Below are 26,714 nucleotides of genomic sequence, written 5' to 3' on the forward strand. Positions count from 1 at the left end.
TAAAATATGAGGAATGAGAAGAAATATGAGGAACTGAGAGCAAGAGGCCAGGATTCTCCCCCACTACCTCCCTCTTTCACTCTCCGCCCTCCCCCTGCAGCTGCTCCACATTCTGGCTGTATTCCCAAACGTCTTGAAACAGAACCCTGCCAAAACAACACACAGGCCTCTTCAGTCCAAAGCGTGGTCCCATATCATATTTTCCGAAGCCGTGGGAGACTTAGGTGGGAAGGAGTCGGGGTGGGGGGATGAGGTTTCTGAGCAGAGAGCGGAGGGGAGATGAGGCCAGCGTCCCTCCAGGCTGAACCTCCTGGAAAACTTCTGGGGGGTGGGGGTTGGGGGCAGGGGGACACCTGACAGCAGCAGTGGGTTTGGAGATCCCTACAAAAAAACACCTACAGCCTTTGTCACTAAACCTGACAGTTTCAGAGGAGCAGATGGGCAAGTGCATTCTCGGCCTCCCTTCTCTTTTTTGCCATAAGCATATTCTCGCTCTACCATTCTTCACATTAAACTTTTTCTTTAAATGACTCCATTTTATCCTTCAAGAAATTTATTTTTTAAAAAGAGTTGGGTTTTTTTTTTATCACTATCTGTGGTAGAAACGTCAAGAGCTCACCCTTTTCAGTCTTCCTCTCTTTCCAGGCACATGGAGCAAATAATAACACCCCCTCCATGCACGCTGCCTCAGGAAGCCTCGTGATGTTTCCGGCCAATGGACTGTGGAGGAAGTGACATATGTTGACTTTTTATTTCTATTTTTTTTATTTTAAATTCTTTCATTATATGTTTCAGGTGTATAGCATTATAATTCGACATCTGTATACACTGCAGAGTGATCACCACCACCATTCTGGATACCATCCATCACCGTACAGTGGACCTCCTTCGCCCAGTTTGCCCACCCCTTCCTCTCGGATAACTATGAAGAGGGGTGTTTATTAAAGACATATAAAATGATTCTTTACATTTCCTACAGTTTTATGTACTCTTTAGGTGGATCCCTACATCTATAGATTTTAGAGCTGTCTGAAAGGTGTCACAGCAAATCAGCTGCAGATTACCTGTGGGAGGCAGCTGAGATAGAGTGGCAAAAACGAACGTTACATTTACTCGTATCGTTTTACGTTTTCATCAGGAAAATATATCCCTGTATTACTTACGTAAGGAATAATTAATTTTACAGTGAACGGCAAAATGACAAAAGGAAATAAAACTGGAAGGTTATGCCAGATCTCTATTTTGAAGCATGTGAAATGTCAAGCTAAGCGTGTGTGCCTCCTGCTGCGGCAGCAAGAAGTTAAGGGAGAGTGTGGACGGTCGTGACCAAGCCTCTCCCTCGGGTGGGTGTGAGAACTGGGTGAGGAGACAGACACAAAGTGCCCAGAAGAGCGTCTGACATCAAGAGAATGCTTTGTAAGTATTCACTGCTTCTGTTTCCCCTTTTCAACGTAGCCATGTCGGCCCTTCCCTTCTCATGAACGGACCAAGTTGTTTCTGCCTCAAGGCCTTCATACGTGCTGTTCCTTATTGCCACTATTCCTTGCTTCCCTCTCCTTCTCATCCTTCAGAGTTCAACCTAAATATTAACAACTCAGTGATGCCTTCTGGGACCTGCCCGGCTAAGGAGTCCCCTCAGCCCACTGTGTGTCTGTCAAAGCATCGTGTTGATCTTCTCCAGAATCCCTGTCACAATTTGTAACCACATCTGTGGTTTAAAAACATTATTTTTTATCTGTTTAATATTTTTCTCCCCTGCTCACAAGTATGTAAACTTCGCAAGGGCAGGGACAGAATGCATCGTGGTCACTGCCATTTCCTCAAAGCCCGGTGGTGTTCCTGGCACAAACTGGAGGTAGAAGTAGCAGTAGTGATTATGATAATGGTAAGAGCTACTATTCACTGAGTACTTGCTGTGAGTCAGGCATGTTTTACATGCTTTACACACATTAACTCATTCAAATGTCTTAATAAGCCTTTTGAATGGATTTTAATACAGTCCCCTTTTGCAGATGAAGAAACTGAGGCATAAGAGATATTAAGAGATTTAACACAGCTGGTTAAGTATCAGAGCTGGGATTCCATCCTTTAGTATACCATAATATTTTAGTGAATGATGAATTCGTTAACACCGTGCTGGTTTGTGGTATTCCTGATGGCCTTATACTCCAAATATAAACACTGCGATTTGTTGGAGAATAAATGGGAAGGATTAGCCTAATCTATAAAGTGTCTGTAGGGAGGTCATAGCCTAGAGGAGGAGAAGGCAGCTATTTTCCACTGAGAGGCAGTAAATCAAGATTTGTGTGACAGGAGCAATGCAGGGCTGCAAATGAGCAGCAGGGGATGCTGGCAGCAACATGGGGAGCTCACCCAGCTCCACATCCCATCACCTGGTTCTACAGAGAATGCCCTGCCAAGCCCTATCATGGCCAGAGCTCCGAGAAAGGAGTTCTGGGAGTAGCGGAGAGAGCTGGCCGCCCTGAGGACGCTGCCAAGGAAGTAAGAGGAACCAGCCTCTGAGTCAGGTGAGAGATTTCTGTTCTGTCCTGGCCTTTAGAGGCAAGACCTTCCTGGAAGCCACACCTTACCGAGTCTTATTAGATGGATCCCAACAGCTGCCAGCCATGACTCTGGGTGTGCAGATGTCAGAGGAAAAATAATCATAGGATAAAGCAGCTAAATTCACTGCGTTCTCATCATGTGCCAGGGACTGTGTCAGGGGGCTTCAGAGAAATGATCTCCTTTCATTCTCGTAACAAACCTAAAGGTTCCTTCAACATTCATTTTGTAGATTAATATTTATCAAGCTCCTGCTATGTTGATGAGGTACGTGCTATTTTTAATTCTGTTTTACAGATGAGGAAAGAGACTTGGAAAGATTAAGTAATTTACCCAAGTCGAATATTGGCAGCATTAGAACTTGAAGTCTGGTCTGCCTGATGCCAAAACCTTCCTTCATTACCTCTACTCTAAATTCTCGCTAAATGTGAAACCACAATGTATTTCTAGCTGTGTGTCAGGTACTGTACTATAATCAGGATTAGGAATCATTCAATGAGATCATGTTGCCTGGCCCATAAGTGGTCAGAAAACATTAGTTTGTTATTCTATAGAAATATTTATACGTTGTGGTGGTTAATTTTATGTGCCAACTTGGCTAAGCCTCAGTACCCATCTATTTGGTTAGACACATCTGGATATTACTGTGAAGGTTATTTTTTAGATTGGATTAACATCTAAATCGGTAGACTTTGAGTAAAGCAGATTACCCTCCATTATATGGGGTGGGCCTCATCCAATCAGTTGAAGGCCTGACTAGAGAAAAACTGAGCTCCCACAGGGAGAGGGAATTCTGCCTCCAGATGGCCTTCGGACTCAAGCTGCAACTCAACTCTGACCTGGATCTTCATCTTGGCCTGCCCTGCGGATTTTGGACTTGGCAACCTCCACAATCACATGAGTCAATTTCTTAAAATAAATCTCTCTCTCTCTCTCTCTCTCTCTCTCTCTCTCTCCCCCCCCCCTCAATGCACAACCTCTCTCTATAGATATACTGACATCTTCTATACACGTGTGTGTGTGTGTGTGTGTGTCTGTGTGTGTGTGTATCACATCCATCGGTTCTGTTTCTCAGGAGAAGCCTGACTACCGCAGATACATACAATAATGACAATAACGGGACAGCAGATAAAAGCTGGGGAGATCTATATTAGAGGGAAAGAATGTAAACTGCTTGAATTCTAGAAATCCAGCTCCTAATGAAGAACACAGCCTATAACTGCTACAAACATTTGTAATTGTATGAAAAGAGCTGACATTCCTAATTTGGTTATACATTAATTAGATGTTAATGCTACTTCTGCCCATTCTCTTCTCCCTCTAGGCCTGTTTCCTGTCCATAAAATGAGAGCCTCAAGACACCTTCATGACAACGGAGGGAATGAATGGAGAAAAGCCCTGACAGTCGGGTCCTCCCTTTGCCACCCCGGTAGCTCAGTGCAGGATGGGTAGTGGCAGTGCAGGTGCCCCGTTCTGGGAGCCGGAAATGCTACGGGCTGGTCCCAGCATCACTACACCAGACGGGTGACCTGGGGCACGTCTCTTTCTCAGGCCCCGGCTTTAGTTCCTCTTTACCAAAACCATAAGGAGAAGAATTACGCTGAGGATCATTGCCCAAATCAACATAAAACCCTGTATGTGACGTTATTTTATGACTGGCAGTGTTTCACTCTCCAAAAGAGCCGTCCGTCCATGTGCATCGTGTAGCGTGAGCAGCGTCTGGGCTCCATGACCGCAGAGGGTCAGCCCTGGGCAGCACTCTGGAGTCGGCCAGGATGGTGTACAGTCACCACTCCAAGGCCCTGGAGCTTCTGGCAGGGTCATAACAGCCCCTTCAGTGGCACCGTCATCTCAACTCTGGATGCTCTGTCTCGTTTTCCTTCCTAACAGCCCCGTGAGGTAGGCAGCCCAGGGAGGGCGGGTTAAACTCGTGGCCACACACCAAAGTAGAGGCCAGGCTGGGCTCCAGCCCCATTCAGACTTGAAATCCAGGGTCTGTCACTCCCCACCACCAGGAAGCCCAGCTGACAGCCAGAGCGTACCTAAAGTTTCAGGGGCCAGGAGATCCCAACGACTCAGTCACAAACCCTCCCTGTGAAGCCAAGGCCTATGGCAGAGGAGCTCGGAGACAGATGAAGACTGGAAAGAGAAATTAATTTGGGGGGAAAAAAAACACAGGGAAAGCATCAGCAAGATTCTAATACGAGAATCTGGCCGCCAGCAGAACTAAGAATCATTTGTCAAATGTCCCCTAGAACTCGAAGTTGATGTATCACTTTTCCTGTTGTCTTAGGATTTGGGGGAAATGAAACACATTTTCATATAACTCAACTTGGTCACTAACTCATTCGGTGACATGGAGAGAGGCATTTAGTATTTCTGAGTCTCAGTGTTCTCTTCTATTTAAAAAAAACTGAACAGTGATACAAAACCAGTTTCCCCATCTTCAGGCACTAAGACTTCCGGGGTCCTGAGTTTTGCCACTCCAAAGCACCACGGCCACTATTGTTTACCTAATATTTTTCTCTACGTGTACTGACATATTCAAAAAGGACACCCCTACCACCTCATAAATGTGAACACAGAGCCCCTTGCATGAATAACTTATAATGAATACATAATTATTAAGATTTTGTAAATTCTCACAGGCCAGATCCCGAGAACATTCCTTATGCTCTCTTTGAAAGTCACTGGCCTCCAGCTCCGGCATTCCGCCAGTGAGCGTCCTTCACTCTTTGCAGCATTGCTAACTCTCAGGGAAGCCTTCCTGATCCCCTGCATCGGGCTGGTTCCCTCTGTGCATCCCCATCCCCCATCAGGCGTTTCCTGTACTTTTCTGTTATCATCAGTCTGTCTTCCTGGCTGAGAGGCAGTGGCTGAGCCGATGGGCTGCAGTGCCAGACGACCAGAGTCAAGCGTGGTGCTGGCACCGCGACACGTATCGGCCTGGTCACCTTACTGAACAGTGCGGCTTCACATCTCCAAGGCTCGGTTTCTTTATCCGCCGAATGACGTTAATGTTTTCTTCACTGAAGGGAACCTGAAAAAACAAAAAGGAAAGAAATGTTAAAAGTAATTTGCATGAGACAGGCAGAGAGACTTAAAATGGTAGCTCAGAGGGTTGAACTCCAGGGAAGAATTTGTCAATTGGATGACATAATTCTCTCCATTCATGTTATTCAAGATAATCATCATGACCACAGCGGATATTTATGTAGTGGTTAGTATTGGGTTAAGTGCTTTTTAAGCATACTTTCATTTAATCCACAATCATTATCATTCCCATTTTACAGATGAAGAAATTAAGGTTCAGTGAGGTTACATGCCTGGTCCCAGGACACAAGAAGAAAAGTGGCAGAGACTTGAACTCGAGTCTGTCTGACTCCAGGGTCCATGTTCCCATCCTCAGTGGCAGGGGTTTCTGAACGAGGCATCGTGGTCACTACTCCCCCAGGCCCAGAACGGACCACCACTCCCCCCCATAGGTTCTGTTGCTCGTCCTATGACCACTGAGTGTAATTCCTGATAAGATACTGCAGCACTTGCCTATCTCTTTTGTAACTGTCAACTTCCTTTTGCATGGTCTCCCTTCCTATCTTCTCCTTTCTGATCCTTCCTGCACGAATCAGCAGATTAAAGTACCCTAAGCACAGCCCTTCGGCGTATTGTAGGAAGCCAGCACCCCACCCCTTGCCAAGAGGTGACCTATGCCACAAAGCACCAGCAAATCTAAACGGAGTTCCCTGGAAGGGCCTCAAGGAGAAAGCATCTGAGAGAGGGCGGGTTGGCTTCCTCTTTGTTATATAATTGCTCCCTGCATAAAGTGCCATTTGAATGAGGCTAAACTTGGGAAACTTACTAACAGAACCGCATTTAGGCCCCGAGTTGGGAGACCCAGCCTTTCTCCTGACCATGACACTAAGTAGATGTCTCTGGGCCCCAGGCTTCTCGTTGGTAATACAGACATGACCAGCCTGTCTTACAGCACTGGTGGGAGACCCAAGGAGAGACAGCGGACACTACTCGTGTACATGAAGTGTACATGTCAACAAACCATGTGAAGAATTGCGATTAAAAGCAACGCTTCTCTCTCGCATTTGAACCCACCTCTTCCTTTTCTCCCTTCCATGGATCCTAGCTTCCACTAATGCTGCTCTCCTGTTCGTGCTGTTTTTATCTCATCTTTCCAGCCCCTCAGATGCCATCTCCACCCTCTCCATCAATGCAAATTACAGGTCTTTGGGCCCTAAATCCAACCAATCGTCCTCTCTGATCCAACAGCCTGGGCTGCTGATTGGGCGTGACCTGCAGTAGCCACCAGCTTAAGAAGACCAGCTGCCTGTGGTCTTGTTTACACTGTCGTGACCCTCATCAGCCCCTCTATCTTTTCCCCGGAGATTTCTGGCCATCCTGGGACAGGAGAAAGCTGAATCGGTCAACTTCTCCATCGTTAGTCCTCTCTGCTCACAAGATCTCAGATGAAGTAGCCACATGAGGGTGGCTGCAGCTCTGATGACTGCTGCCCTTGACAGCCTAGCCACCTGCTGCAACTGCCCCCCACAAATGGGAGCATGATGGACAAGCCCAGGACTGCACTGACAGGTCAAAGAGAAAGGGTTCTGATTGAAATATTCCTTGTCAAGAGCCAAGACATTCGTATGATGCAAGACTTCTCTGCCTGAGCTGCATCTCAGCCCAGAATGAGGGAATGAGATCGGACTGGAGCATGCCCTGACCCCGTGGAGGATTGTGCCAGGCAGGAGCCTTGGGACTATAGCTTCTTTAGCAATAGCAAATTCAAGGTCATCAGGATTTTAGCTGCATTCAGGGGACACTGGGGCAGGGCTCACCTGTCCCAGGTGGGGAGTGATTATAAAGCTGACAATAAATAAGTGCTTAACCTGGAGGAGCTTAACTCTCGGCTTTGAAATTTAATTCTTTGTGCCTCTGGCCACAAATCTTCCCCATTTCCCTACCTTCTGGAAATTAAGACTGCCGATCTTCCACAAAGCTGAATTCTAGGTGTTTCTGATTAATGAATGAATTGGTCTGTGAAGCATAAATAGGCGTAACCCTTGTTTAGGAAAATTAGCATACATGAAAGAATTCCACTGGAGTGAAAATTCACATCCCAAATGGTTGACTCTTTAAAGTGAGATCCCTATATGTGCTGAGGATATCATTTGAGTCACAAAAATTGAGTTTAGCCACAACTTTTCTGGAATACACATAATAGAACATAAATCAAGGTCAACCGGAAGCCCAAGTCATAAACCCTTGGTACAGAAAGATCAAGGGTAATGACTTCCAGACTTTTGTGTGCATCAAAATCACCTGGAGACCTCCTGAGCATGCAGATTCTGGGGACTTCCTCCAAATCTGCCGTATCACTGTCCCTGGGAGTGGGGCCCAGGAATCTGTATACTTACCCAGCTCCCAGAAGCTTGGAAGCAGGCAGTCTGGGCCACACAGTGGGAGCCTCTGCTGGGTCTGAAGGCAGCAGTCCTCCTCCGCCTGAGCTTGTAAATCTTGGAGGTTCAGCCCAGGACCCACTGCTGAGTGGGAGCCCATCAATGCAGACGCCCCCTTTCACCTAAAAGGGGGACCACAGACTCCTACGACTGAGAGCCACACCCACGAGCACCCCAGATATCTAAGGCACAAATCCCTCCTAATCGAAAGCTCAGATTTGAAATGCTTGTACAATTATACAAATGGGAGAACAGAAGACAACGAGGGAAAAGGACCTGTCCAACAGTACCTGGCACCCAGGTGGGCACGTGGGCAGAAGCCCTGGTCTTCTGATCCCTCTGCCAGTGGCTGCTGTTCAGCCTCCGGGTCTCTGCTAAGCGGCTTTTCCTCTGAGAGTGAGCTCAGGAGACAATCAGCCTGGCCCTTCTCCTCATTAATCACAGTTGGTAACTACATTATTTCTCCATGTTTGTCTTCCCAAGCAGACAGCAGACTCCATGAGACAGCACCTAACCCAGTGCTCAGCCCATCGTAGAAAGTCAGTAAATACTTTTTGGATGAATGGACAGACGGGAAAATAAGAATATTGAAAAAGAGAGAGGTTGCCCAGGGCTTGGAAAGAGTCTGTGCCGTGGGGCCAGTGAAGACAGAGGGAACTCACTCTCTTAGGTCTCAGAGTCCGGGACTGGACCAAACAGACTTGGCAGGCCTTCACAACACTCTATATATATTTTTTAATTTTATTCAATGAGTCTAGGGAACGGATAGAATAGAAAGTGACGCCATATTAGACTTCCACTTCTCAATAAGGGGCCGGGGTCCCTGAGGTCCCCTGGCTTTATGGTTTCACATCGCCCTCTAGTGACCAGCATATGTCACTATGGTTTGTGATGTTCTTTGAAAAACTCAGCTTACATAAATTTATAGGCCTGGCTTGAGCATACTTAATAACTTACATATGTATGAAATGTATTAAATCCATTGAGATGTCATTTAGCCGTTCAACAACTAACTGCCCAGAGCCTAATATGTGCCCGGGACAGTGCTATGTGAAAAGGTGTAGTAATGAGCATGTCAGATCTGTCCCCTGACCTGCACATATCTTAGAGGGTGAGTCGGGCATGCAGCAGTCACACAACACTGCGACATGCATCAGGAATGAGGTCTGCAGAGCATTAATACAGAATATAACAAGTGGCGGACCCTCTTTAGGAAGGCTTCTGTGAGGAAATCGTGCTCAAGCTTGGATCTGAAAGATGAGGAAGAATTAGCCAAAAGTGGGGAGGGTATGAGAGGGAAGGAAGAGACAACGGATTCTACAAAGAAAAAGCTCTGTGAGCTCGAGGTGGAGAGAGAAGGCCAGGTGGCGTGGCTTGAAGAGGGGCACAAGAAGAGGCTGAAGAAGTACGTGGCATTAGCACCCCCATTACTTTCTCATTAATGTAGAAACTGAGGCTCAAAGATGTGACATGAGTTGCTCATAGTGACACAGCTCCTGGGTAGTGATACAGAAAACGAGGCCGGGGTGGCCAGGGTGGATGCTGCAGGATAGAAAGAGCTGCGGGGGACAAACTGGGGGCAGAGACACAGAGTGGGAGAGACAGAAGCACACAGATCATCCAACCCGACAAGAGTTCAGGTGGCAGCTGCGGGAAGGCACTTAAAAGGTCCCCGAGGCCTCCCTGTCGACGAGAATGGAGGGCCATGTGGGTGAATGACACAGCTACTCCTCCCTCATCCCATAATCCCATACGCTCACGTGTGAAGGACCTCACTGGTCCTGAGAAGCACCAGCCTGCCTGTCTCTCCACCCCACCCCCAACCTCAGACAAAGCTCCCCTTTCTTTGAAGGACCCCACCACTCTTCAGAATGATTCTCCCTTAGCCTACGAGTACTCCCGTCCTGGGCTCCACCTGCCATCACCCCGGGGGTGGGGCTTTGAGGTCCACAAAGACAAGCTCTGCATCCCGCTGGTCCCTGCTGTCCAGGCCACTCCCTCCCAGATCCACAGCTGCTGCCATCTTTCTTGGTGTGCTGAGCTCTCTCTCCCTTTGGGGCCTGCACACCAACTCTCCTCTCCCTTCAAACCCCTCTTTCTCCTTTCTTCTTGCCTGGCCAACAGCAGCTCATTGTCCAAGCCTTAGCTTAGACATCCTCCTCTCCAGAAGCCGTCCCCCAGGATCCGCTCTCAGGCACACGCCCACTGATCTCACTGCACTTTGATTGCCTGTTTCCTTGTCCATCTCTCCAGCACACTTGAGTACCCAGAGGTCCAGGACGATGGAGATCTCCTTTCTCCTGTATCCCCAGCAGCTAGAAGGTGCCCAGAACTATTCTTTAAATAAATAAACGAAGTAAAAGAAATTACGGATTCCCTTTGACTTACGATGGGGTTAAGTACGAGAAAACCATTGTAAGTCGAAAATGTATTTACTGCCCCTAACCCACCGAACATCAGAGCTTTAGCCTAGCCTACCTTAAACGTGTTCAGCACACTTACATTATTGGGACACAATCCCATCATAAGTGGAGAAGCATCTGTAATTGCCGTCCTCTTCTTGGTCTAACCAAAAGCAGGAGACACAGATGGGTATTTTGTAGACATGAGGGGATGCAAAACCAAAACATAATGTCCAGAAAACACTGGCAACACAGTCTACTGCAGAGTATTGGTGGTTTCCCCTTCTGATCGCGTGGCGGTCGCCGGCTAGCATCATAAAAGAGCATCGTAGTGCATACCGTCAGCTTCCGAAAAGATCAAAATTCCAATTACAGTTTCTCCTGACTGCGTATCACTTTTGTACCATCATGAAGTCAAAACATCATACGCCGAACCATTGTAAGTCGGGGACCGGCTATTCTCTAACCCGAATCACCTGTTTTTCACTGCCCGGCACTGCATTTCTCATTTCCATCACTCCATCATCCCCTGCCCTGTTTATGTCTAAAGGGACCTGCTTACTGCTATTATCTGGCCTGAGAGAAAGAAAGCAGTTCTGTCCCAAACCAGGCAATGACTCGTCAACCTTATTACTCGTGGCAGATGCTGGTGTCCTCTAACCTCCCTGGGGAAAGCAGAGCGAGAAGCAGTAGGGAGCTGTCTGCGTTTCAGACTTATTAGAAATTCTATCCACCACCAACACTTGTTTTCCTGGTGGCTAGGAATGAATTTGAAAGTTGGGTTTTCTTTCTTGCCAAGTTCCCCAGCATTTTGAGGCTTGGCTCTCTCAGGGTGAGCCTACGAACCATCACAGAGCCCAAGGCCCCAAATCCTATACAAGGTAGCCCCACTATGAATCAGCTTATTCCCCAGCCTGCACGCAAAGGGGATCCTGCTGGTTCTGTTCAAACCATGGCACAAACCTATCAAAGGCTTGTTTTGTGCCTGGCTGTGTGAGGTGCTTTCCATCGGGGAGAATAGTCAGGCTTTGACCCTGAGCTCTGCAGAGCTAACATTCTAGCAGGAAATGCAGAATTAAGCAACTTATTACATGATTATTCAACAACAATTGAGAGCAAACAGAGGAGGACAAGTGCGAGGTGCCAAAAGAGCACAGCCTGAGTGGCCTGGCCTCACCTGGGAGGTCAGGGCGGCTGCCCTCAGCCTGTGACCTTTGGGTTGAGAGCTGAAGGAAGAGCGCGTGTTAACTAGGCAAAGAAGGGGAGGGAGCGTGCACGTAAAATGTGTGTGTGTGCGCGCGCATATGTGTGGGAACATACAAACATGTGTGAGTACAGCCATAGATGTCTTGTGTGTGTGCCTGTGTGCACATGCATGTGTGACCATATATATGCCACATATATGAAGTGTGCATATGTGTGTACATATGCATGTGTGCACCTGTGTGTTACATCCAGGTGTGCAGGTACGTGTCCCTCGAGTGCATGTGTCTCTCTGACAGAGTGACATTCTTCAGCCTCTGGGCCTCTGTCCCACCATAATAAATCATCACTGTGAAGCAGATTTCAGGGCTTCTCTATATGGAGCAATGGTTCTCAAACCTCTTTTGGAAGAGATCCACCTCTTTAGGTGGATCATTTCAATAGCAATAACAGTTACTCCATGTTAACTGCGCTGTCCTGTGGTCATTGTGTGTGTTCTTTTACTCCTCCAGCAACCCCAGGAGGCAGGCATGGTTACTGTCCCATTTTACAGAAGAGGAAACAGAGGCTCTGGGAGAGGGAGGGCCTTTCCCAAGATCACCCAGCGAATGAGTTTTGGAATTGTGATTTGAACACAGGTCTGTGACTCCAAAGCATGTACTCTAACTGACGGAGCTCTTTTTCTTGTCACTAGGACAAGGGACAAGGAGGACCAGCCACGTGGCAGGCCTCCCCTCCCCCTATTGCTGCAACAATACCCTCCCAGCAGTGAATGGAAAAGGTCTTCAGTGAAGCCTTGTTCCAATGCAGAGTCACTGTGTGACCTTGGTGAAGTCCCTCCCTCTTTGTGGCCCTTGAGAGTTTCCTGAGCTCTGGCACCACCCACACACTGCAGGCAGATTACATCCTCTCTCCAAAGCTCTGCTTCCTCATCTCCAAAAGGAGCTAATAATGGTGGCACACTATGGACAGTGCTGCTGTCAGGATTAACTGAGTTCTTGCACATAAAATGCTCAGCCCCGTGACTGCCTCATAATGCAGGTTCAGTAAACTGCAGCTGCCGTTGATACTGAGGAATCCCTCGGCCCTGGGTTCAAATGTCTGCTCTGCCTCCTAGTGGTCCTGTGACCGTGGCAAATGTTACTTGTCTGTCGATCGTTCCCCACTTGCATAATAGAAATAAAAATAGGACCTACTTCACAGGTTTGTTTGAGGAATAAATGAGATAATGCAATTAGCACAAAGTGATTGCCCTGCAATGTCAGCTCACGTTATTAGTATCTGCATGTATTGTGCAATATTACAAACCAGGATTACTTAGGGTCTGACTTTGTTCCAGTTCAGGGTTTTAAAAGCAAACGCAAGAAAGCATTTTGTTTGACCAGGTTTGCTAGATACTGGCTTGTTTGTAAAAAAAATTTTTTTTAAACCAGACCTGGCTCATGGGTCAATGGAAAATCAGTTTCCCTCTGGCGCTGAAGCTGGCAGTTCAATGCAGTTTATTCTGGTGCTGGCTCACAGTTTGGTTAAGTTCCAGGCCATGACCACGAGTAAGTGATTCCCCTTGCCAAAAACTATAATCATGGTCATATTCTAAATATTTATATTAAAAGAAACCAAACCTGCCCAAACTTCAGGGGTCCCAGGTAGCACTCATTCACTCAATGGAGTTCATTCATTCATCCAGCTCAGAATTATTGACCGTGCACCTCGTGCAGGCACTGGGCACTGGGCACTGGGCACTGGGCACTGGGCCCTGGGCTTGCTGGTGGCTGAGGAGATGGAAACCCGTGGGCAGCCTTGGTAGATTTGGGAGGAAACTGAACCAGGGTCCTCAGGGATGCTAACTGCTCCCAAGCCGTGCAAAGTCCTAGAGAGAATGCAGGTCCATGTGTTTGGTGCATCTCGCACTGTGGCCTGTCTGAGCTGGTCATCTCAACCAACACACGCATTTGACAGGTGCGGAAATGGGAGCCCAGAGGGAGAAAAGGAACCACTGAGATCACAAAGTTGGGTTGGCATCCTGCCCTCCTGACTCCTAGGTCACTATCCCTCACAGTGAGTCTCCTCTCTTACCCCCAAGATGTCGGGTCCATCTCCCAAGAAATTTTAGCCCCCAAACAGCCCCAAACATAGTGACAGTTAAGAAGAAAAAAGCAACCTCACTAAGAATGTATTCACCATTTACTAGGTGATTACTTGGTGACAGGCATTTTGTTAAGCATTTCGTATGCCTATCATGTTAATACTCAAAATTACCTCATTGTGTAGGTCATTATTATTCCATTTTACAGAAGAGGACACTGAGGCTCAGAGCGGGGAAAAGATTTTCCCATGGTAACAAAGCTGGAAGTTGCAGAGTCACAATTAAATTTAACTCTGCCTGACCACAAACCCAGTAACGATGGCCTCCAGGCAATGTCCCTCAGTAAGATACAAGGCGCAGGGTACCAGCCCTGCTACACCATCCTCTTGAGCTCACCCAGGCTGGCAATGGTTTGATGCCTGCAGCCGGCACGAAGAAAGGAAGAGCAGCAGGTGAGCAACAAAGAGATTTGAAATCTAGTCCTAAGATGGAGCACCCGCTAAGATCCAGGTCTGTGACCAGCTTGAGGGTGACAAAGATGGAGCGTGATGGAGAGCTCACTGTCTGGTGAGGAGGTAGATGGACGGGTGTAGAGACTCTTCCGGTGCCTGTCAGGCTAAGGGTGGTGCCACATTGTGTCATGTGACGTGGGGCAAACCATTTCCTCTCTTCTAGAGAGGAAACACAGAACAGTGATTATGCCCATGGCCCTCTGGAGCCAGACTGCCCAGGGTTAAATCCTAGCTCTGCCTTACGAGGGGTGTGACGTCATGCAGGATTAGCATTTATTTCATGTCACTTTTCACTTCTATAAAATCAGGATAATAGTACCTATTTTCTGCTGTCATTATGCAGACTAAATGAGTTAACTATCTGAAAACATTCAGAACACTAACACATAGTAAGAACTGTATATATTTTTGCTACTTTTTGAAAGTGATGTAAACTAGAGTTAATAGTACCTGATTTTTTGAATTAAGATATTTTGGGCCATAAAATAACAGAATACCTAACCCAAAGTGGCTTTAATAAGAAAGTTTTACTAGCATCTTCCACAAGGAGAACCACCTGAAGGGTAATGATTCCGGGTTCAAGGATATCCCCAGGAACACAGGATTTTCTCATCCATTCTCTTAATGTCCTCTGCATGACACTGATGCTTTCTCTCATGTCCCAAGATGGCTGTAACAGCTCCAAGCATCATAACCTCACACAGCCACCCTCAGAAACATAAAGGGATGGACACAGGAATCTCTCTTGAACATACCACTTTCTTATAAGATAGGAAAATATGTCCTAGGAGCCTCCCAGAAGACTTCTTTTATCTGTTATTAGCCAGAATAGGATCACGTGATCACCTAGCCATTATCAAAGGCTAGAAAAGCAAGATTCTGGCATTTTCAGTCACTACTTAGAGCTGGGCTTCACAGCAAGGAAGATGGGAGGAAAAAGAGCTATTGAACGGGCAATCCACCTGCCTTGCAGGATATTCTTGAGAAGGAAATGTGAGAAAAGATACAGGGATACTGTGAAAGATTTAACTACTTCCATGACACACGTGTAAGATATTGTTCTCAAAAATAACAATGTTAATAACATTGCATTGCGATAAATGACAACAGCAGTGCTGATCCCCGTGGATTCAAGGTAGGGCCTACAGAAAAGCAGGATGCCAATAATTCTGGATATTTCCCCACAGACCTGGCAGGCAAGGGAAAAATGGAAGGAAGCCAACTGCCTGCTGGCCCTGACCACTAAAACTGACATTGTACAACCTTGTAATAGCCCAGACCCAGGGAACAATTGGTCACCAACTTCCCCTCTCAGTTTGGTAGGTTATAAATAAAGCCAGGAGAGAAAGAAAATGAAGCTAGTTTAAGAACACTGGTAGAATTCCTCAGAGAGGAAAAAGCTTTTGTTTAAAACACACTCTGATGGGCTGTTTTGTGGTGAAAAGTCAGCCCTCTGGCCACGGCCTACATCAGGGGTCTGCCAACTTTTTCTATAGAGAGCCAGATAGTAAATATTTTAGGATTTGCAGACAATATGATCTCTCTAGCAACTACTGCACTCTAAGTAATGTGAAAGCAGCCATGGACAATCTGTCAACAAATAAGAGTGGCTGTGTTCCAATAAAACTTTATTTATATAATACAAACAGGTGGCGGACCAGATTTGGCCCATCGGCCATAGTTTGCCAATCCCTGTTCCACATGTCAAGTTACATAAGACAACAACCTAGGCCAAGGGTCTCAAACTCAAGTGGACACGGGGCCGTGCAGGTGATGTAAAGAAGCGAAACCGGCTGGGTGGGGTCGGTGGCAACGTGGAGAACACATGACTCACGGACACGGGACAGTTACAAAACAAGTGTTGTCAAATACTCCAATTTTTTCAAGAACACCAGGAATGCAGATATCTTCCAATTTTTAAATGTGAGTGAGCAATTCAAAAATGTAAACCCGATGCAGACCAAACAAAACCCACGTGGGGCCAGCCAGTTTGTGACCTTTGGCCTTAAAGATCGTCCTCCTTGAGCAACATGCTATGACAACCAAGTACACATGACACATCTGAGTGACACGATCCAGGAAACTTAAAGCCAGCCTGATCTATTGGGAATGGAATGCATAACTGCTACTGTCCTGCCGGGTGGCCGGGCATATGTGGGAGGCCAAGCACTGCGAATATGGCAATAGCCTGTCTGCACCACATTTCCCTTCTTACCTCATCAGTGCCCTGCTTCCTCTCACTGGGGGCATCCGCAGTGTTCTGTGACATAATGCACAGGGTAACATCCCTCATGCCGACCTTCCCTCATGCCTCAGAGGAACCTTGAGGGCGCATGTAGAAAGGCACTTTGCAAACCATAAAACCACATATACATCAACTTGACTGGTTTCTGGGCCACAGCCCCAAACACTAACTCAAAGCCTCGGGTAATGAGTATATTCTCGAGAGAGAGGTCGAAAACCCCTCGCAGCATGGCAAGCAGGACAGACACAAAGCAAAATGAGTCGACAGACGTTCCTGCTGGTACAAGGCGCTCTCGCTGGGCCCGCCCGACACCACTCTGAGGAAGCCTAGGCACCACCAAAATGCCCGGGCTGCAGACAGCTCAGCCTGTGACATCCTGTCTGTCCTTGACCTTACTTTAGCTGCCATCCTCACCGACTCACCCACTGTTTTGCTCTCCCCACCAGTTCCTGTAAATCTGTGTGGTGTCCCAAGTACCTGCCGGGAGCAAGCCTGGTGGTCAGCTCGGCTCTCCATCTTCCCGTCTCCTGCCTGCTCTCTGCCCGCAGCCTCAGCTTTAAAGGATACACTGGCCTGCCTGTTCTCACCTCTCTGTAAATCACCCTCTCCATTCTCTCAGCCATAAAAGGGTGGGGGATGAGAGGAGGCAAGGAGAGACTTGGAGACAGAGAGAAAAAGAAACAATGCAAACGTTCTAGCTCAGCGTCGTTTCAGCGCCACGTCCACTGAATCCAATTCAGTTCAAACGAGATGCCAGGCCAGCACGTTTCCCATCCACCCTCACCCCTGTGCGTCTTCAGAGACGCCTTGGGGACTCAGGTAGGAGGATGGAGGGAATGCCACAGGGCAGGGGTGACTTCGAGGAGCAGCTCCATCTTACCTCTTTTGTATATTATCGTCCTGTTGTGATTGAAAACATCATCCCACTGCTAAAAAATAAAAAGTCTGAAAACTTTCATGCCAGCCACTGTGCCCAGATGGAAGCTCCTGTAGGACAGCTTCAGGGAAGCAATATGATTTGGCAAAGGGCAACTCAGGAACAATTGGACTAAATTTTTGTTCAAAATAAAAATAGCTTTCCTGAGTCTCATTTGGGAATAAAGTGCTCACACAATTCAAATGATCTACTTTGTTGAATGAAGAGTACCATTGAGGAAATGAGTACTACTTTTTAGCCACTTAAAGATGACTATCTGTTCATATCTGCCCAGTGGCGATACGGGGGAACATTTCTAATCTTTCACACTATAAGTAGATTGTGAAGCATTTCTCGAAGCTCCTATGAGGCTCTGCTTTTCACTGCTTACTGGATAGGCTACCCCTGGCAGCTCCCAGGGGATTGTCGAGGGGTCAGAAACTCTTAAAGAGGTGTCTTCACCTTGTGCTCAGCTTCAGATTACTCCTAGGGGATGGTAGACTGTAGGTCTTATGGACAAGCCAGGGGACTAGGCTGGCACGACCTTACAATGTGAAGCCTGCAGGGAGAGGCCAGAGTGAGTCAAGGGATGTGTCTGTCAGCTGAGCTCAAGTCTCAAAGCTCTCACACACCCTACTGCTGACTCAGCCAACAGCTCGACCTGTGGGATTTGCATGTGTGAACCCTTACCAGCTCGGAGAGAACAGAAAAGGAATCCATCAGATCGTTTTAGAATCATATATTCTCAGACTTTCAGAAGCAGAGCCTCTTAGAACCTTGCGCCTAGGTGGAAACAGAGAGGCTTCAGCCTTGTATGATGGTTGAGGCCATGGACTCTGGAGGCAGACAGACCTGAATTCAGAACCCCTCAAAGGCGCTGTCTAAAAGGAAATTCACTGGAGGGTGAGAGACAGCTCTCACAAGAGGCAAGAGAAGGTTTAGGACGAACTGAGAGCAGGTGGCAGAAGTTACCTGGCATCTGGCCCGGAACTGGAGCTGGAAGCAGCAAGTCCTGAGGATTTCTTCTGCTCTCCAACAATAAGCTCGGGATTCCAAGGCCTGGAAGACAGAAATTCCAGTTGGACTTTCCCTTCCCTCACCAGCGTGATTTGAAGAAAACTTCAGGCACCATGGTGACAGAGGAAGACATCTGATTTAATATTCCAACGACACTGAGGGAACTCTAAAGGGAAATCAGGGGTTCTTGGGAAGTGGGAATGCTGCCTGGGACCATAAACAATGAACGTTTACAACCACGCACCTGCCACAGGGCTACTCAGAGGACTGGCAGAGATGAGCCACATAAAGGGCCAAGTATGTTGCCTGGCACAGAGTAAGCCCTCCAGAACCATCAGTGCCTTTCATTATGACTCACGTTCTTGCACAGCATGCCTGTCCAACAATTCTCTCTAACTGAGACCCCCTGCCCCTTGGGAATCATGGTTCTAAAGCACCTTGAGTGTAAACACCATTCAGCTGGGAAACTTTAGAAGATTTACTGACCACAAGTACAACCCACGCCTTTGGGAGTCCAACAATATCCACGTGGGACAGATTGTGGCTCAGAAAGAGACGTTCGCGTAGATTTTCTCTTCATTGTTCCTATCAGGTTCTATCTGCCGTCCCCCTCTACTCCAGTCAGTCTGAGTCAAGTTTGGGGTTCTGGCAGCTTAGCTTCATCACACCCTTAGGTCAGGAGAGGAGAAACAGAAATTCTCAACAGAGACACAGCGTCAGAGATCTCTCTCCTCTTTAGCATTTCACTTAGTCAGGAGCAGACTCTTTGGATCTTCACGCCAAACCTCAAAAACTCTAAAAGCATGTACCACGCACGAAACACTCACCTGCTTCACTGCCTTCAACTACTGCTCTGTTAAAGGGCAGCTGCAAAACCCTGGTGTCTGAAGGCGTGTTGGCTTAATTTGAGGCACATTCTAACTTCTAAATACAGAAAAGGGGAGAATACATGGAAAGGCATTCTGAAGTTGTCTGGCCAATCAAAGCCACCCTGCCCTGAAGGCCATCAGCTCAACTGACGAGTGGCAGATCTAAAGCATTTCCTCTGAGCTCACGGTCATTTCTTTGGTATTTGATGGGGATATCAATACCCTAAGGCAGTAACATACATATTTGGCTTGGACACCTCTAGCTTTCTCCCTGTAAGACCGCCAGTTCCATCATTTGCTCACTCCACAAACATATTCTAAAACCCACTAGGAGCCACTTACCGCATGAGGAATTAAATAATAATCGTAGCTATTCTTTGTGGGGTGCCAGTGATGAGTCAGACATAGTCCCAATGCATTGCCTACATTGTTTCAATTCATCACCACCACAGCCCTGTGCAGTATACCACCTTATCATTATTTTTTGTAGTAACTATTTCTGCTTCTTGAGCAACGAGAAAGTTTTTCAGTACATTGCGATAAGTGTGCTTCCATTTCCATCACCCTTGATGCTCGTTGGTCCTCAGAAATGGCTAATTAATGAAACCAAAAGCCTGGAGTTGGGCTGAGAGAGCAGGGATGGCCCTGTGAGGAAAATGTTCTCAAACCCTCTGTCTTTCCCACATACAGAGACAAGCCTTCACCTGAAATATGAGATGGGGCTGATGATAAAGTCCTGTCTCTCTGTTCCACCAACTCTGGTTCCAGAGACAGCAGTTTCTAATGACTATTGGAAGTCAGAGTGAACTGCAACTCCGTGGGGAGAAGCAAAGAGAAAACAGAGGTGGGTGAGGGCCAGCTATGGGTCCCCTAATCCAGTGGTCTCCCTTGGACCCCTCAGATCCTCCTGCAGGGCCCAGGGCATTGTTTCTGTGGAATCTTCCCACCAACGGCTCTCCCAGCAGGACCAGCTGCTTGGCTGTGTTTGAACTGTCACCCAGCCAAAGGCTTGGTGGCACGCCCAAACTGCAACCCAGCAAACACACCGGGTCTGTAGCTCATGCCAAAACTTTTTTAAAACAGAATTTGAACCAAACAGCCAGTCAATTTAAAAATACTCCAAGAAAAGAGCCAATGAGATTTGGAAACAAGGAAAACTGAAAGTAAAAGGTAAATGTATTTATTTATGTATTCACTCACTCATTCTTTAAACTTTGCCTTTTTGCCAGGGAGGATCTGAGATGTCAAGAGTCAAATTATTTAAAACAAAAACAAAAACAAAAAAACAATATTCCATATAGTCTTCAAATGTCAATGTTATCACAAAATGTCAACTTGATTTAACATTCGAAACAAAGTGTGCTTTTGTGTGTGTGTGTGTGTGTGTGTGTGTGTCCATCTGGGCCTTTCGCTACTCCACAGGGTCTACAATGTAAGTTTCCCACTCTTGCTTCCAAACGAAAAAAAGATGTCACATCCCAGTATTTTCCACCTGAGCTGTACATCCATTCCTTCAGAATCATTTATTGAAATCCAACTATGTCCACCCACTGAACCAGATGTTGCAGATACAATGGCCAAAAAGCCACATGCAATCGCTTACACAAAGCTTACATTTAAGCCACACAAAGCTTACATTTGAGACAGCTGGAGACCAACAATGTGTGCTCTGGGGCATTCACAGCCATGGAGCCTCAGAGCTGGAACGCACGTCAGGTCATCTAAACCAGGGTTTCCCAAAGTGCAGCCATTCATGTACCAACCGCCCAGTTCTTGCCACATGCCAATACCACCTTCATAGATTTCTTTTAATGTCCTCATCTACATAAACACATGTATTTTAAGGGAAAACTCTATATCACTGCTGTAAATGGAAAGCCAAAATCACCTGTCATAAAAAAGGAACCATCAAAATAACTAAAATGAACACAAAACAACGTGATTAACTTTTCATCTAGATAGATATATGCAGTCTAAGGAAGACTGAGCCTGAAGTCTGCTCTCACTTTGTAAAAAAGGATGACCAGCAGGTGTTTAAAGGTGTTAAAAACATCTTAACGCTACTCTGAGACATTCTCCTTTAATCAGGAGGATTAAAGGATTCAATTGTGTACAATTCTCCACTGTGCGACTTAATTGTTTTTCATGTTGTGAGAATTAGTCACAGGATTTAGGAAATCACCATCTAATGCGGCCCTCTCATTTTCCAGCGACAGCTGGAGCCCAGAGACAGGTGGTGACTTGACCAGAGACACACAGCAAGTGAATGGCAGAGCGGATACCAAATCCCAGAGTACGTTTTGCTGCAGTAGGCTGCAGAGGACCTCACTATCATCTAAATACATTCTTGTATTTGCTCTACACCATGACTGAAGACCAGTCTTGATCCACCGTATTTTGGATGAAGAAACCAAAATCCATGTCAAACACGCAGACATGGTGATCCCTCTCATTAGCAAAGATGGAAATGTTGTGTGTTCTCTGTTTTCACGACCCATCCATTTTGCGTGTATTACAGGAGTTCTTGTAATAGAAATATCCCCCAAGATCTCAGATTAAAACCTAGAAAGTTTGTAGAGACTTCTGAACATTTAAAAGTTGAAATAGGATCCTTAGACAACCTGCTACGATAAGGAATTGGGGGTAGGGGATACCCAGCTCCACCCCATAAGGACTCTTTGTCCTATAAAACCCTCAGTGTGCACAGCCTGGACTCAGCAGCGTTCACATATTGACTGTTCGCACTTTACATCAGGCCTAGGAGAGAGAGGAGGGGAAAAGACATTCTCCACCAAGAAGGTCACCGGCAATTTGCCTGTGTCCGATGTACCTCGCAGAGCAGCTTTTAGCAGTGGTCCCAGGGAAGTCACCAGATGTCACACAGAAGCCGTCAGCCTGCAGAGGAGGTGCATTCCAGCAGCCTTGCTCATGCCGCTTGTCTGAGAAGATGCAGCCAGGGTTTCAAAGTTCCTATCGCAGGACAGATGGGAGGGAAAGGGGTTGTGACAGTTCGTGGAATCTGGCCCCTTTTTCCTCTTTCCTTTGAAGCTGGCACAGGAACACTTACTTCAGACCCCTCAGAGGGACTGAAATCTACGTTTTAGGGTAACAACTATCAAGTGCCGCTTTTCCCTGCCTGAAGGACGGAAGCCTGCTCAGCTCCCAGGGGACACGGTACCAATCTACCTTATGTGAGCAGCGCGGTAACCATGTGCCCTCCAGTTGCCAAGTGAGCACCCAAAAGCAAAGAGAAGTGTCCCTTGTCCCTAATGTGGAAAGAGCAGGACTTCCGATGATGCAGCTGGTGTTTCCTAAAATAGAACAGGATTTGAGCAAATGTTTTCTACACGGCCGGCAGGAAAGGCTGAGTGTGGCTAACGCTGCGTTATGATGACTCAGACCCTCACTCCTCGGCACTCGCGCGGCCCGGTTGGGTCTGACTTCTTTCCAGTTGTATCACGCTCAGCTGTCAGATTCCTTCTTTGTCAAGGCTCATTGTCTGCCAGCCTATCTGATTTTCTGTCCTTCCTCTTATGTCACTTGTACTCAGTTCCAGTTTCTATTTTGACATTGATTAGGTCTTGATCAACCACTCAGGTTTGTCTCCAGAACACCTCCTCCTACTCAGCGCTGCCGCCAGCTGGGAGAGATGGTGATTTGTGTTTCTCTCAACCAGAGGCAGCGCTTCTTCGGGAGCTGTTTTCAAAATGGGGGCGTAGGCCCAGTTACTACCGGAATGAGACGGGGGAAAGTGCACTGAGGGTGCTGATTCATCACAGACTGCCTCAGACGTGCTGCGTCACCCAGACTCCATTCCCAGACTCTCCATCCCTGTCTCAAATTGGGCCTCATTCGATCAAGAGTTAGTGAGTCCTGACTATGAACCAGACACTGTTCAGGGACTGTGGACATGAAAAAGCCCGGGCCCGGATGCCCCGATTACACCCCAGCATGGAAAGGACTTCACAGAGTTCTTATCAAAGCACTGTGGGAGTCAGAGAGTCGGCGTGAGGTACTCCCTGCCTGCCTTTCCACCTCGGCTCACAGCACTCTTCTCTTACTCTCCTCCCTCTGCTTTGGCCTCCTGCCCTTTGCTCCATTCCTGGCTGCCCTTCACTTCCCTTTTCCCCATCTCTTCACTCGGTCAGCCCCCTCCCATCAGTCAGCCTCGGCTTCAACAACCTCCTCAAAGAGGCCTGCCCCAGCCCTCCTACGGTCTCCTGCAGCCGCCCCCCCACACACACCCCAACCGTCCCTGTCACATCACCTCTTTCCCCTTGGATGCATTTGTCACCATCTGACATTACCTTGCTTATTCACTTGTATGGTGCCTATTGTCTGTTTCCCCCAAATAAAAAGTAATCTCCGCCAGGTCAGGGACTTTGAACCGTGTGTTCATCCCTCTATCTTCAATGTGTAGAACAGACTTGGCACAGATTACCTGTGTCAATAGTAAATACCTGGTGACTGCTTGAATGCCATCAGGAAGGGCTTCAGAAGGACATTACTTGGAGAGGCTGCCAGGTGAACAGTTATGCAGGTGAGCATTTCCCAAACAAAGACATGAAGCATTAGGGGAAAGTGGGAGTGGGCAGAAGTGGGAATATCAGCAGGGGGGTCCCTTAAAAAGTAAGCAGGGACCCTTTGGATGACACCCTCAGGAATGTTTTTTCCTAGAGGTCAGTGAAGAGTTCACTCATCAACTAAACCTGAAGCAGGCAGCTAATCAGATTTCACAAAGTGTCTTCCACCTAGATGAGTCAAAGAACCAGAGTTCATGCTGTGAAATCGCCCGGGCTCTGCCAGCACCGTATTAAAGCTGTCACTACGACTTCTGAATACTCACGGGATGCCAGGCTGTGGGCTCAGCATTTCACAGCCATTTTCTTGTTTAACCCTCACAACCACCTTAGGAGAGACCCCATCTTCTCCACTTGGCGGGTGAAGAAATGGACTGTGAAAGAATGGAAAGTGACTTGCATAGAATCTGCTACGTGGCACCGCTGGGATTTGAACCCAGCCAGGATGATTTACCTTACTGCCCTCCATTCCCTGGGACTAGAGAGGGCTTCCCAACTTTGCATGAAAGGGTAGTAGAGGTGCAGTGTTCAGGTTCTTGGCTGTCCCCATTTGCCAGCATGGGCTCGGGTGCTCTGAATATAGCCCACCATCCTGCCTATTTATAATGGTGGCATTTTACCTTTAGTCCCCTACCGCCCACATTTTGCAAACACTCCCTGAGGATGACGTGTGTGGCCGTGATCTTGACTGAGTCACCCAGCTCAAACAGAATCTCGTTGGGTCTCTCTCCACTAATGACCTGATCTCTACCCTCAAGGACTTCCCAGGGAAGTAAGAGAATAAGGCAAGATTAAAAAGGCAGAATAGGATTAGTGCTGAAGGAGTCGCTATGAAAATCGCACATCTGACCTATCACTGCTCCCCAAACCCTTCAGTGGCTAGATAGTACTCTCAGGATAAAGTCCAAGGTCCACGTCAGACCCCATCCTTCAAATCTTAGCCTGGGGCCACATCTTCAGGGCAGCCTCTCATTTTATGTCGGATCCCCTTCTATTAAGCACTCACGGTGGCATGCACCTCTCCTCCATAGCTTTCATCAGAGCAGTATTGCGTTTGTCAGCATGATTATCTGTGTGACAGGGTTCTCCCTCACAGAATGTGAGCTCTGTGAAGGCAAGGAGTTGTCTATTTTCCTCAATATTGGATTCCCAGGCCTGGCACAGGACCTATTCATACTGGCTGCTCTTTAAATATTGGTCGAATAAACGAATTCAGAATTGGAAGGCAGTTACCACGCAAGTGATTATGGATGAATTACTTAAACTCTCTAATATTCTCATTTGCAAATTGGGTAATATCTGTTCTGTGTCCTTTTCAAGGTGATAAACTAAAAGGAAGAGATCTATAAATTATTGAGTGCTGTACAGATTGTTTGTATTAAGGAATGACTGGCAGGCTATATCCCCAGGATTTAGAGCACTTTCCGAAATGTCAGTAGCTAAAACTGAAGCTGAGAGGTTAGTGAATGGAGCCACGACCTGTTCTTGGAGATAGCCTCTTTGTTTAAATGAGATGGCAACGGAAGACATGCTTGAGACCAGCCAGGGATCAGGGCATCTCCTCAAGAAGCCATGTCTGGAATAGGACACTGTGCTGAGATCTTTGTAATTGAACTGGGACAGGTTTGATCTTGGCTGTTGTCAGGACAAGCTGTGAGCATGTGGTCTAGAGGGGAAAAAAGAAGAGCCCAAAAGACATGTATATGTGTGTAGCACAGCCTGAAGAAGGGGCGTTTCTAACAGGTAACCAGCTCCAAATGCACAAATATCCTCAGAGAGAAGTGAACCTGTCACACTTCCCTGGGAATGCCACCAGCCGACTCCATCCACATTCAATCATTGCTAAACAATTTAAATCCTAACCTCATCTGCTAGCTGCGCCAAACTCTGGTTTCTACTAACCTGATGGACCGAACCCCAGCTTTCGAGTCAGAAAAGCTGGACGCAAGTCCCAGAAAAATGTTTTACAAGCTGCCAAATCTTGAGCCCTCGCTGTGTGCCAAGCATTATGCTAAGCACATGACATGCTTCGTTTCATTTACTCTTCCAAGAAATTCTCTGATGCAGGCAGCAGTACCAGCGGCCTCATTTTACGGATGAAGAAAACACGCTGAGGTTCTACAGCTCGGTTTTAAGCTCTATAAAGTCTGTTTCCTGATCTATGGAATGCAAATAAACATCTCACAACAGCGTGATCATGAAAATCCAGTGGACTAATGTGCTGAGTGCCATGCAAGCGTCTGTGCATCTTGGGCCAGCGGCATCAGCTGAACGCTCGGTAGAACTGCCGAACCTGGGGTCCCACTCCAAGCTTATTGAATCAGAATCTGCATTTTAACAAGACTCCCAGGTGACGTGCATGCCCGTCAAAGTTTTAAGAAGCACTGATGTAAGAGGTGATTAGCACCCCCGCACCCCACTTCCCCCCAAACCCCCACCCCCCAACACATCCCGCTATTAACTGCTGAGCTGGCATCTGACTCATCGCCGTCTTCTCAGATCGGTTAGGTGGTCTGTTACTACATACCTTGATTACTTCCAGGCCAGTCCCTCCAACTTTCAATGGAATACAAATCACCTGGGCATAGAGATTCTGATTCTGTCCATCTGGTGTTGGCCCCCAGAGTCTGCATTTCTAACATGCTCCCAGTAATGCAGCAGGGGCTCACAGAGGCCACTCTCAAAGACAAGGGGCGAGAGGAACCTGACAGATCAATGTCTGAATCAGCAAAGAGGAAAAGCAGACCTTGCACATGGAATGACTATTCAGGGCAGGCCCCTCCGCTCCACATACACGTCTGGGTGGCAGGCACGTCTCCAGTCCTTGCGTTCCCAGCTCCTAATTCTGCAT

At 47.2% G+C, this 26,714-nt stretch overlaps 1 long non-coding RNA gene across 1 annotated transcript; it reads right to left on the reverse strand.

Annotated features, from left to right (window-relative positions):
* Positions 1-5,521: 5,521 nt before the first annotated feature.
* Positions 5,522-26,714, reverse strand: LOC117016516 (uncharacterized). The gene is made up of 5 exons (XR_004421916.1): positions 26,610-26,714; positions 22,114-22,253; positions 18,370-18,456; positions 7,992-8,155; positions 5,522-5,602 (listed from the first exon to the last, which is right to left on the reverse strand). It is a non-coding gene; the product is annotated as an uncharacterized LOC117016516 (long non-coding RNA).

This window comes from Rhinolophus ferrumequinum, chromosome 24 (assembly GCF_004115265.2).
Source record: "Rhinolophus ferrumequinum isolate MPI-CBG mRhiFer1 chromosome 24, mRhiFer1_v1.p, whole genome shotgun sequence".
In the NCBI taxonomy this organism is placed as follows: Eukaryota; Metazoa; Chordata; class Mammalia; order Chiroptera; family Rhinolophidae; genus Rhinolophus; species Rhinolophus ferrumequinum.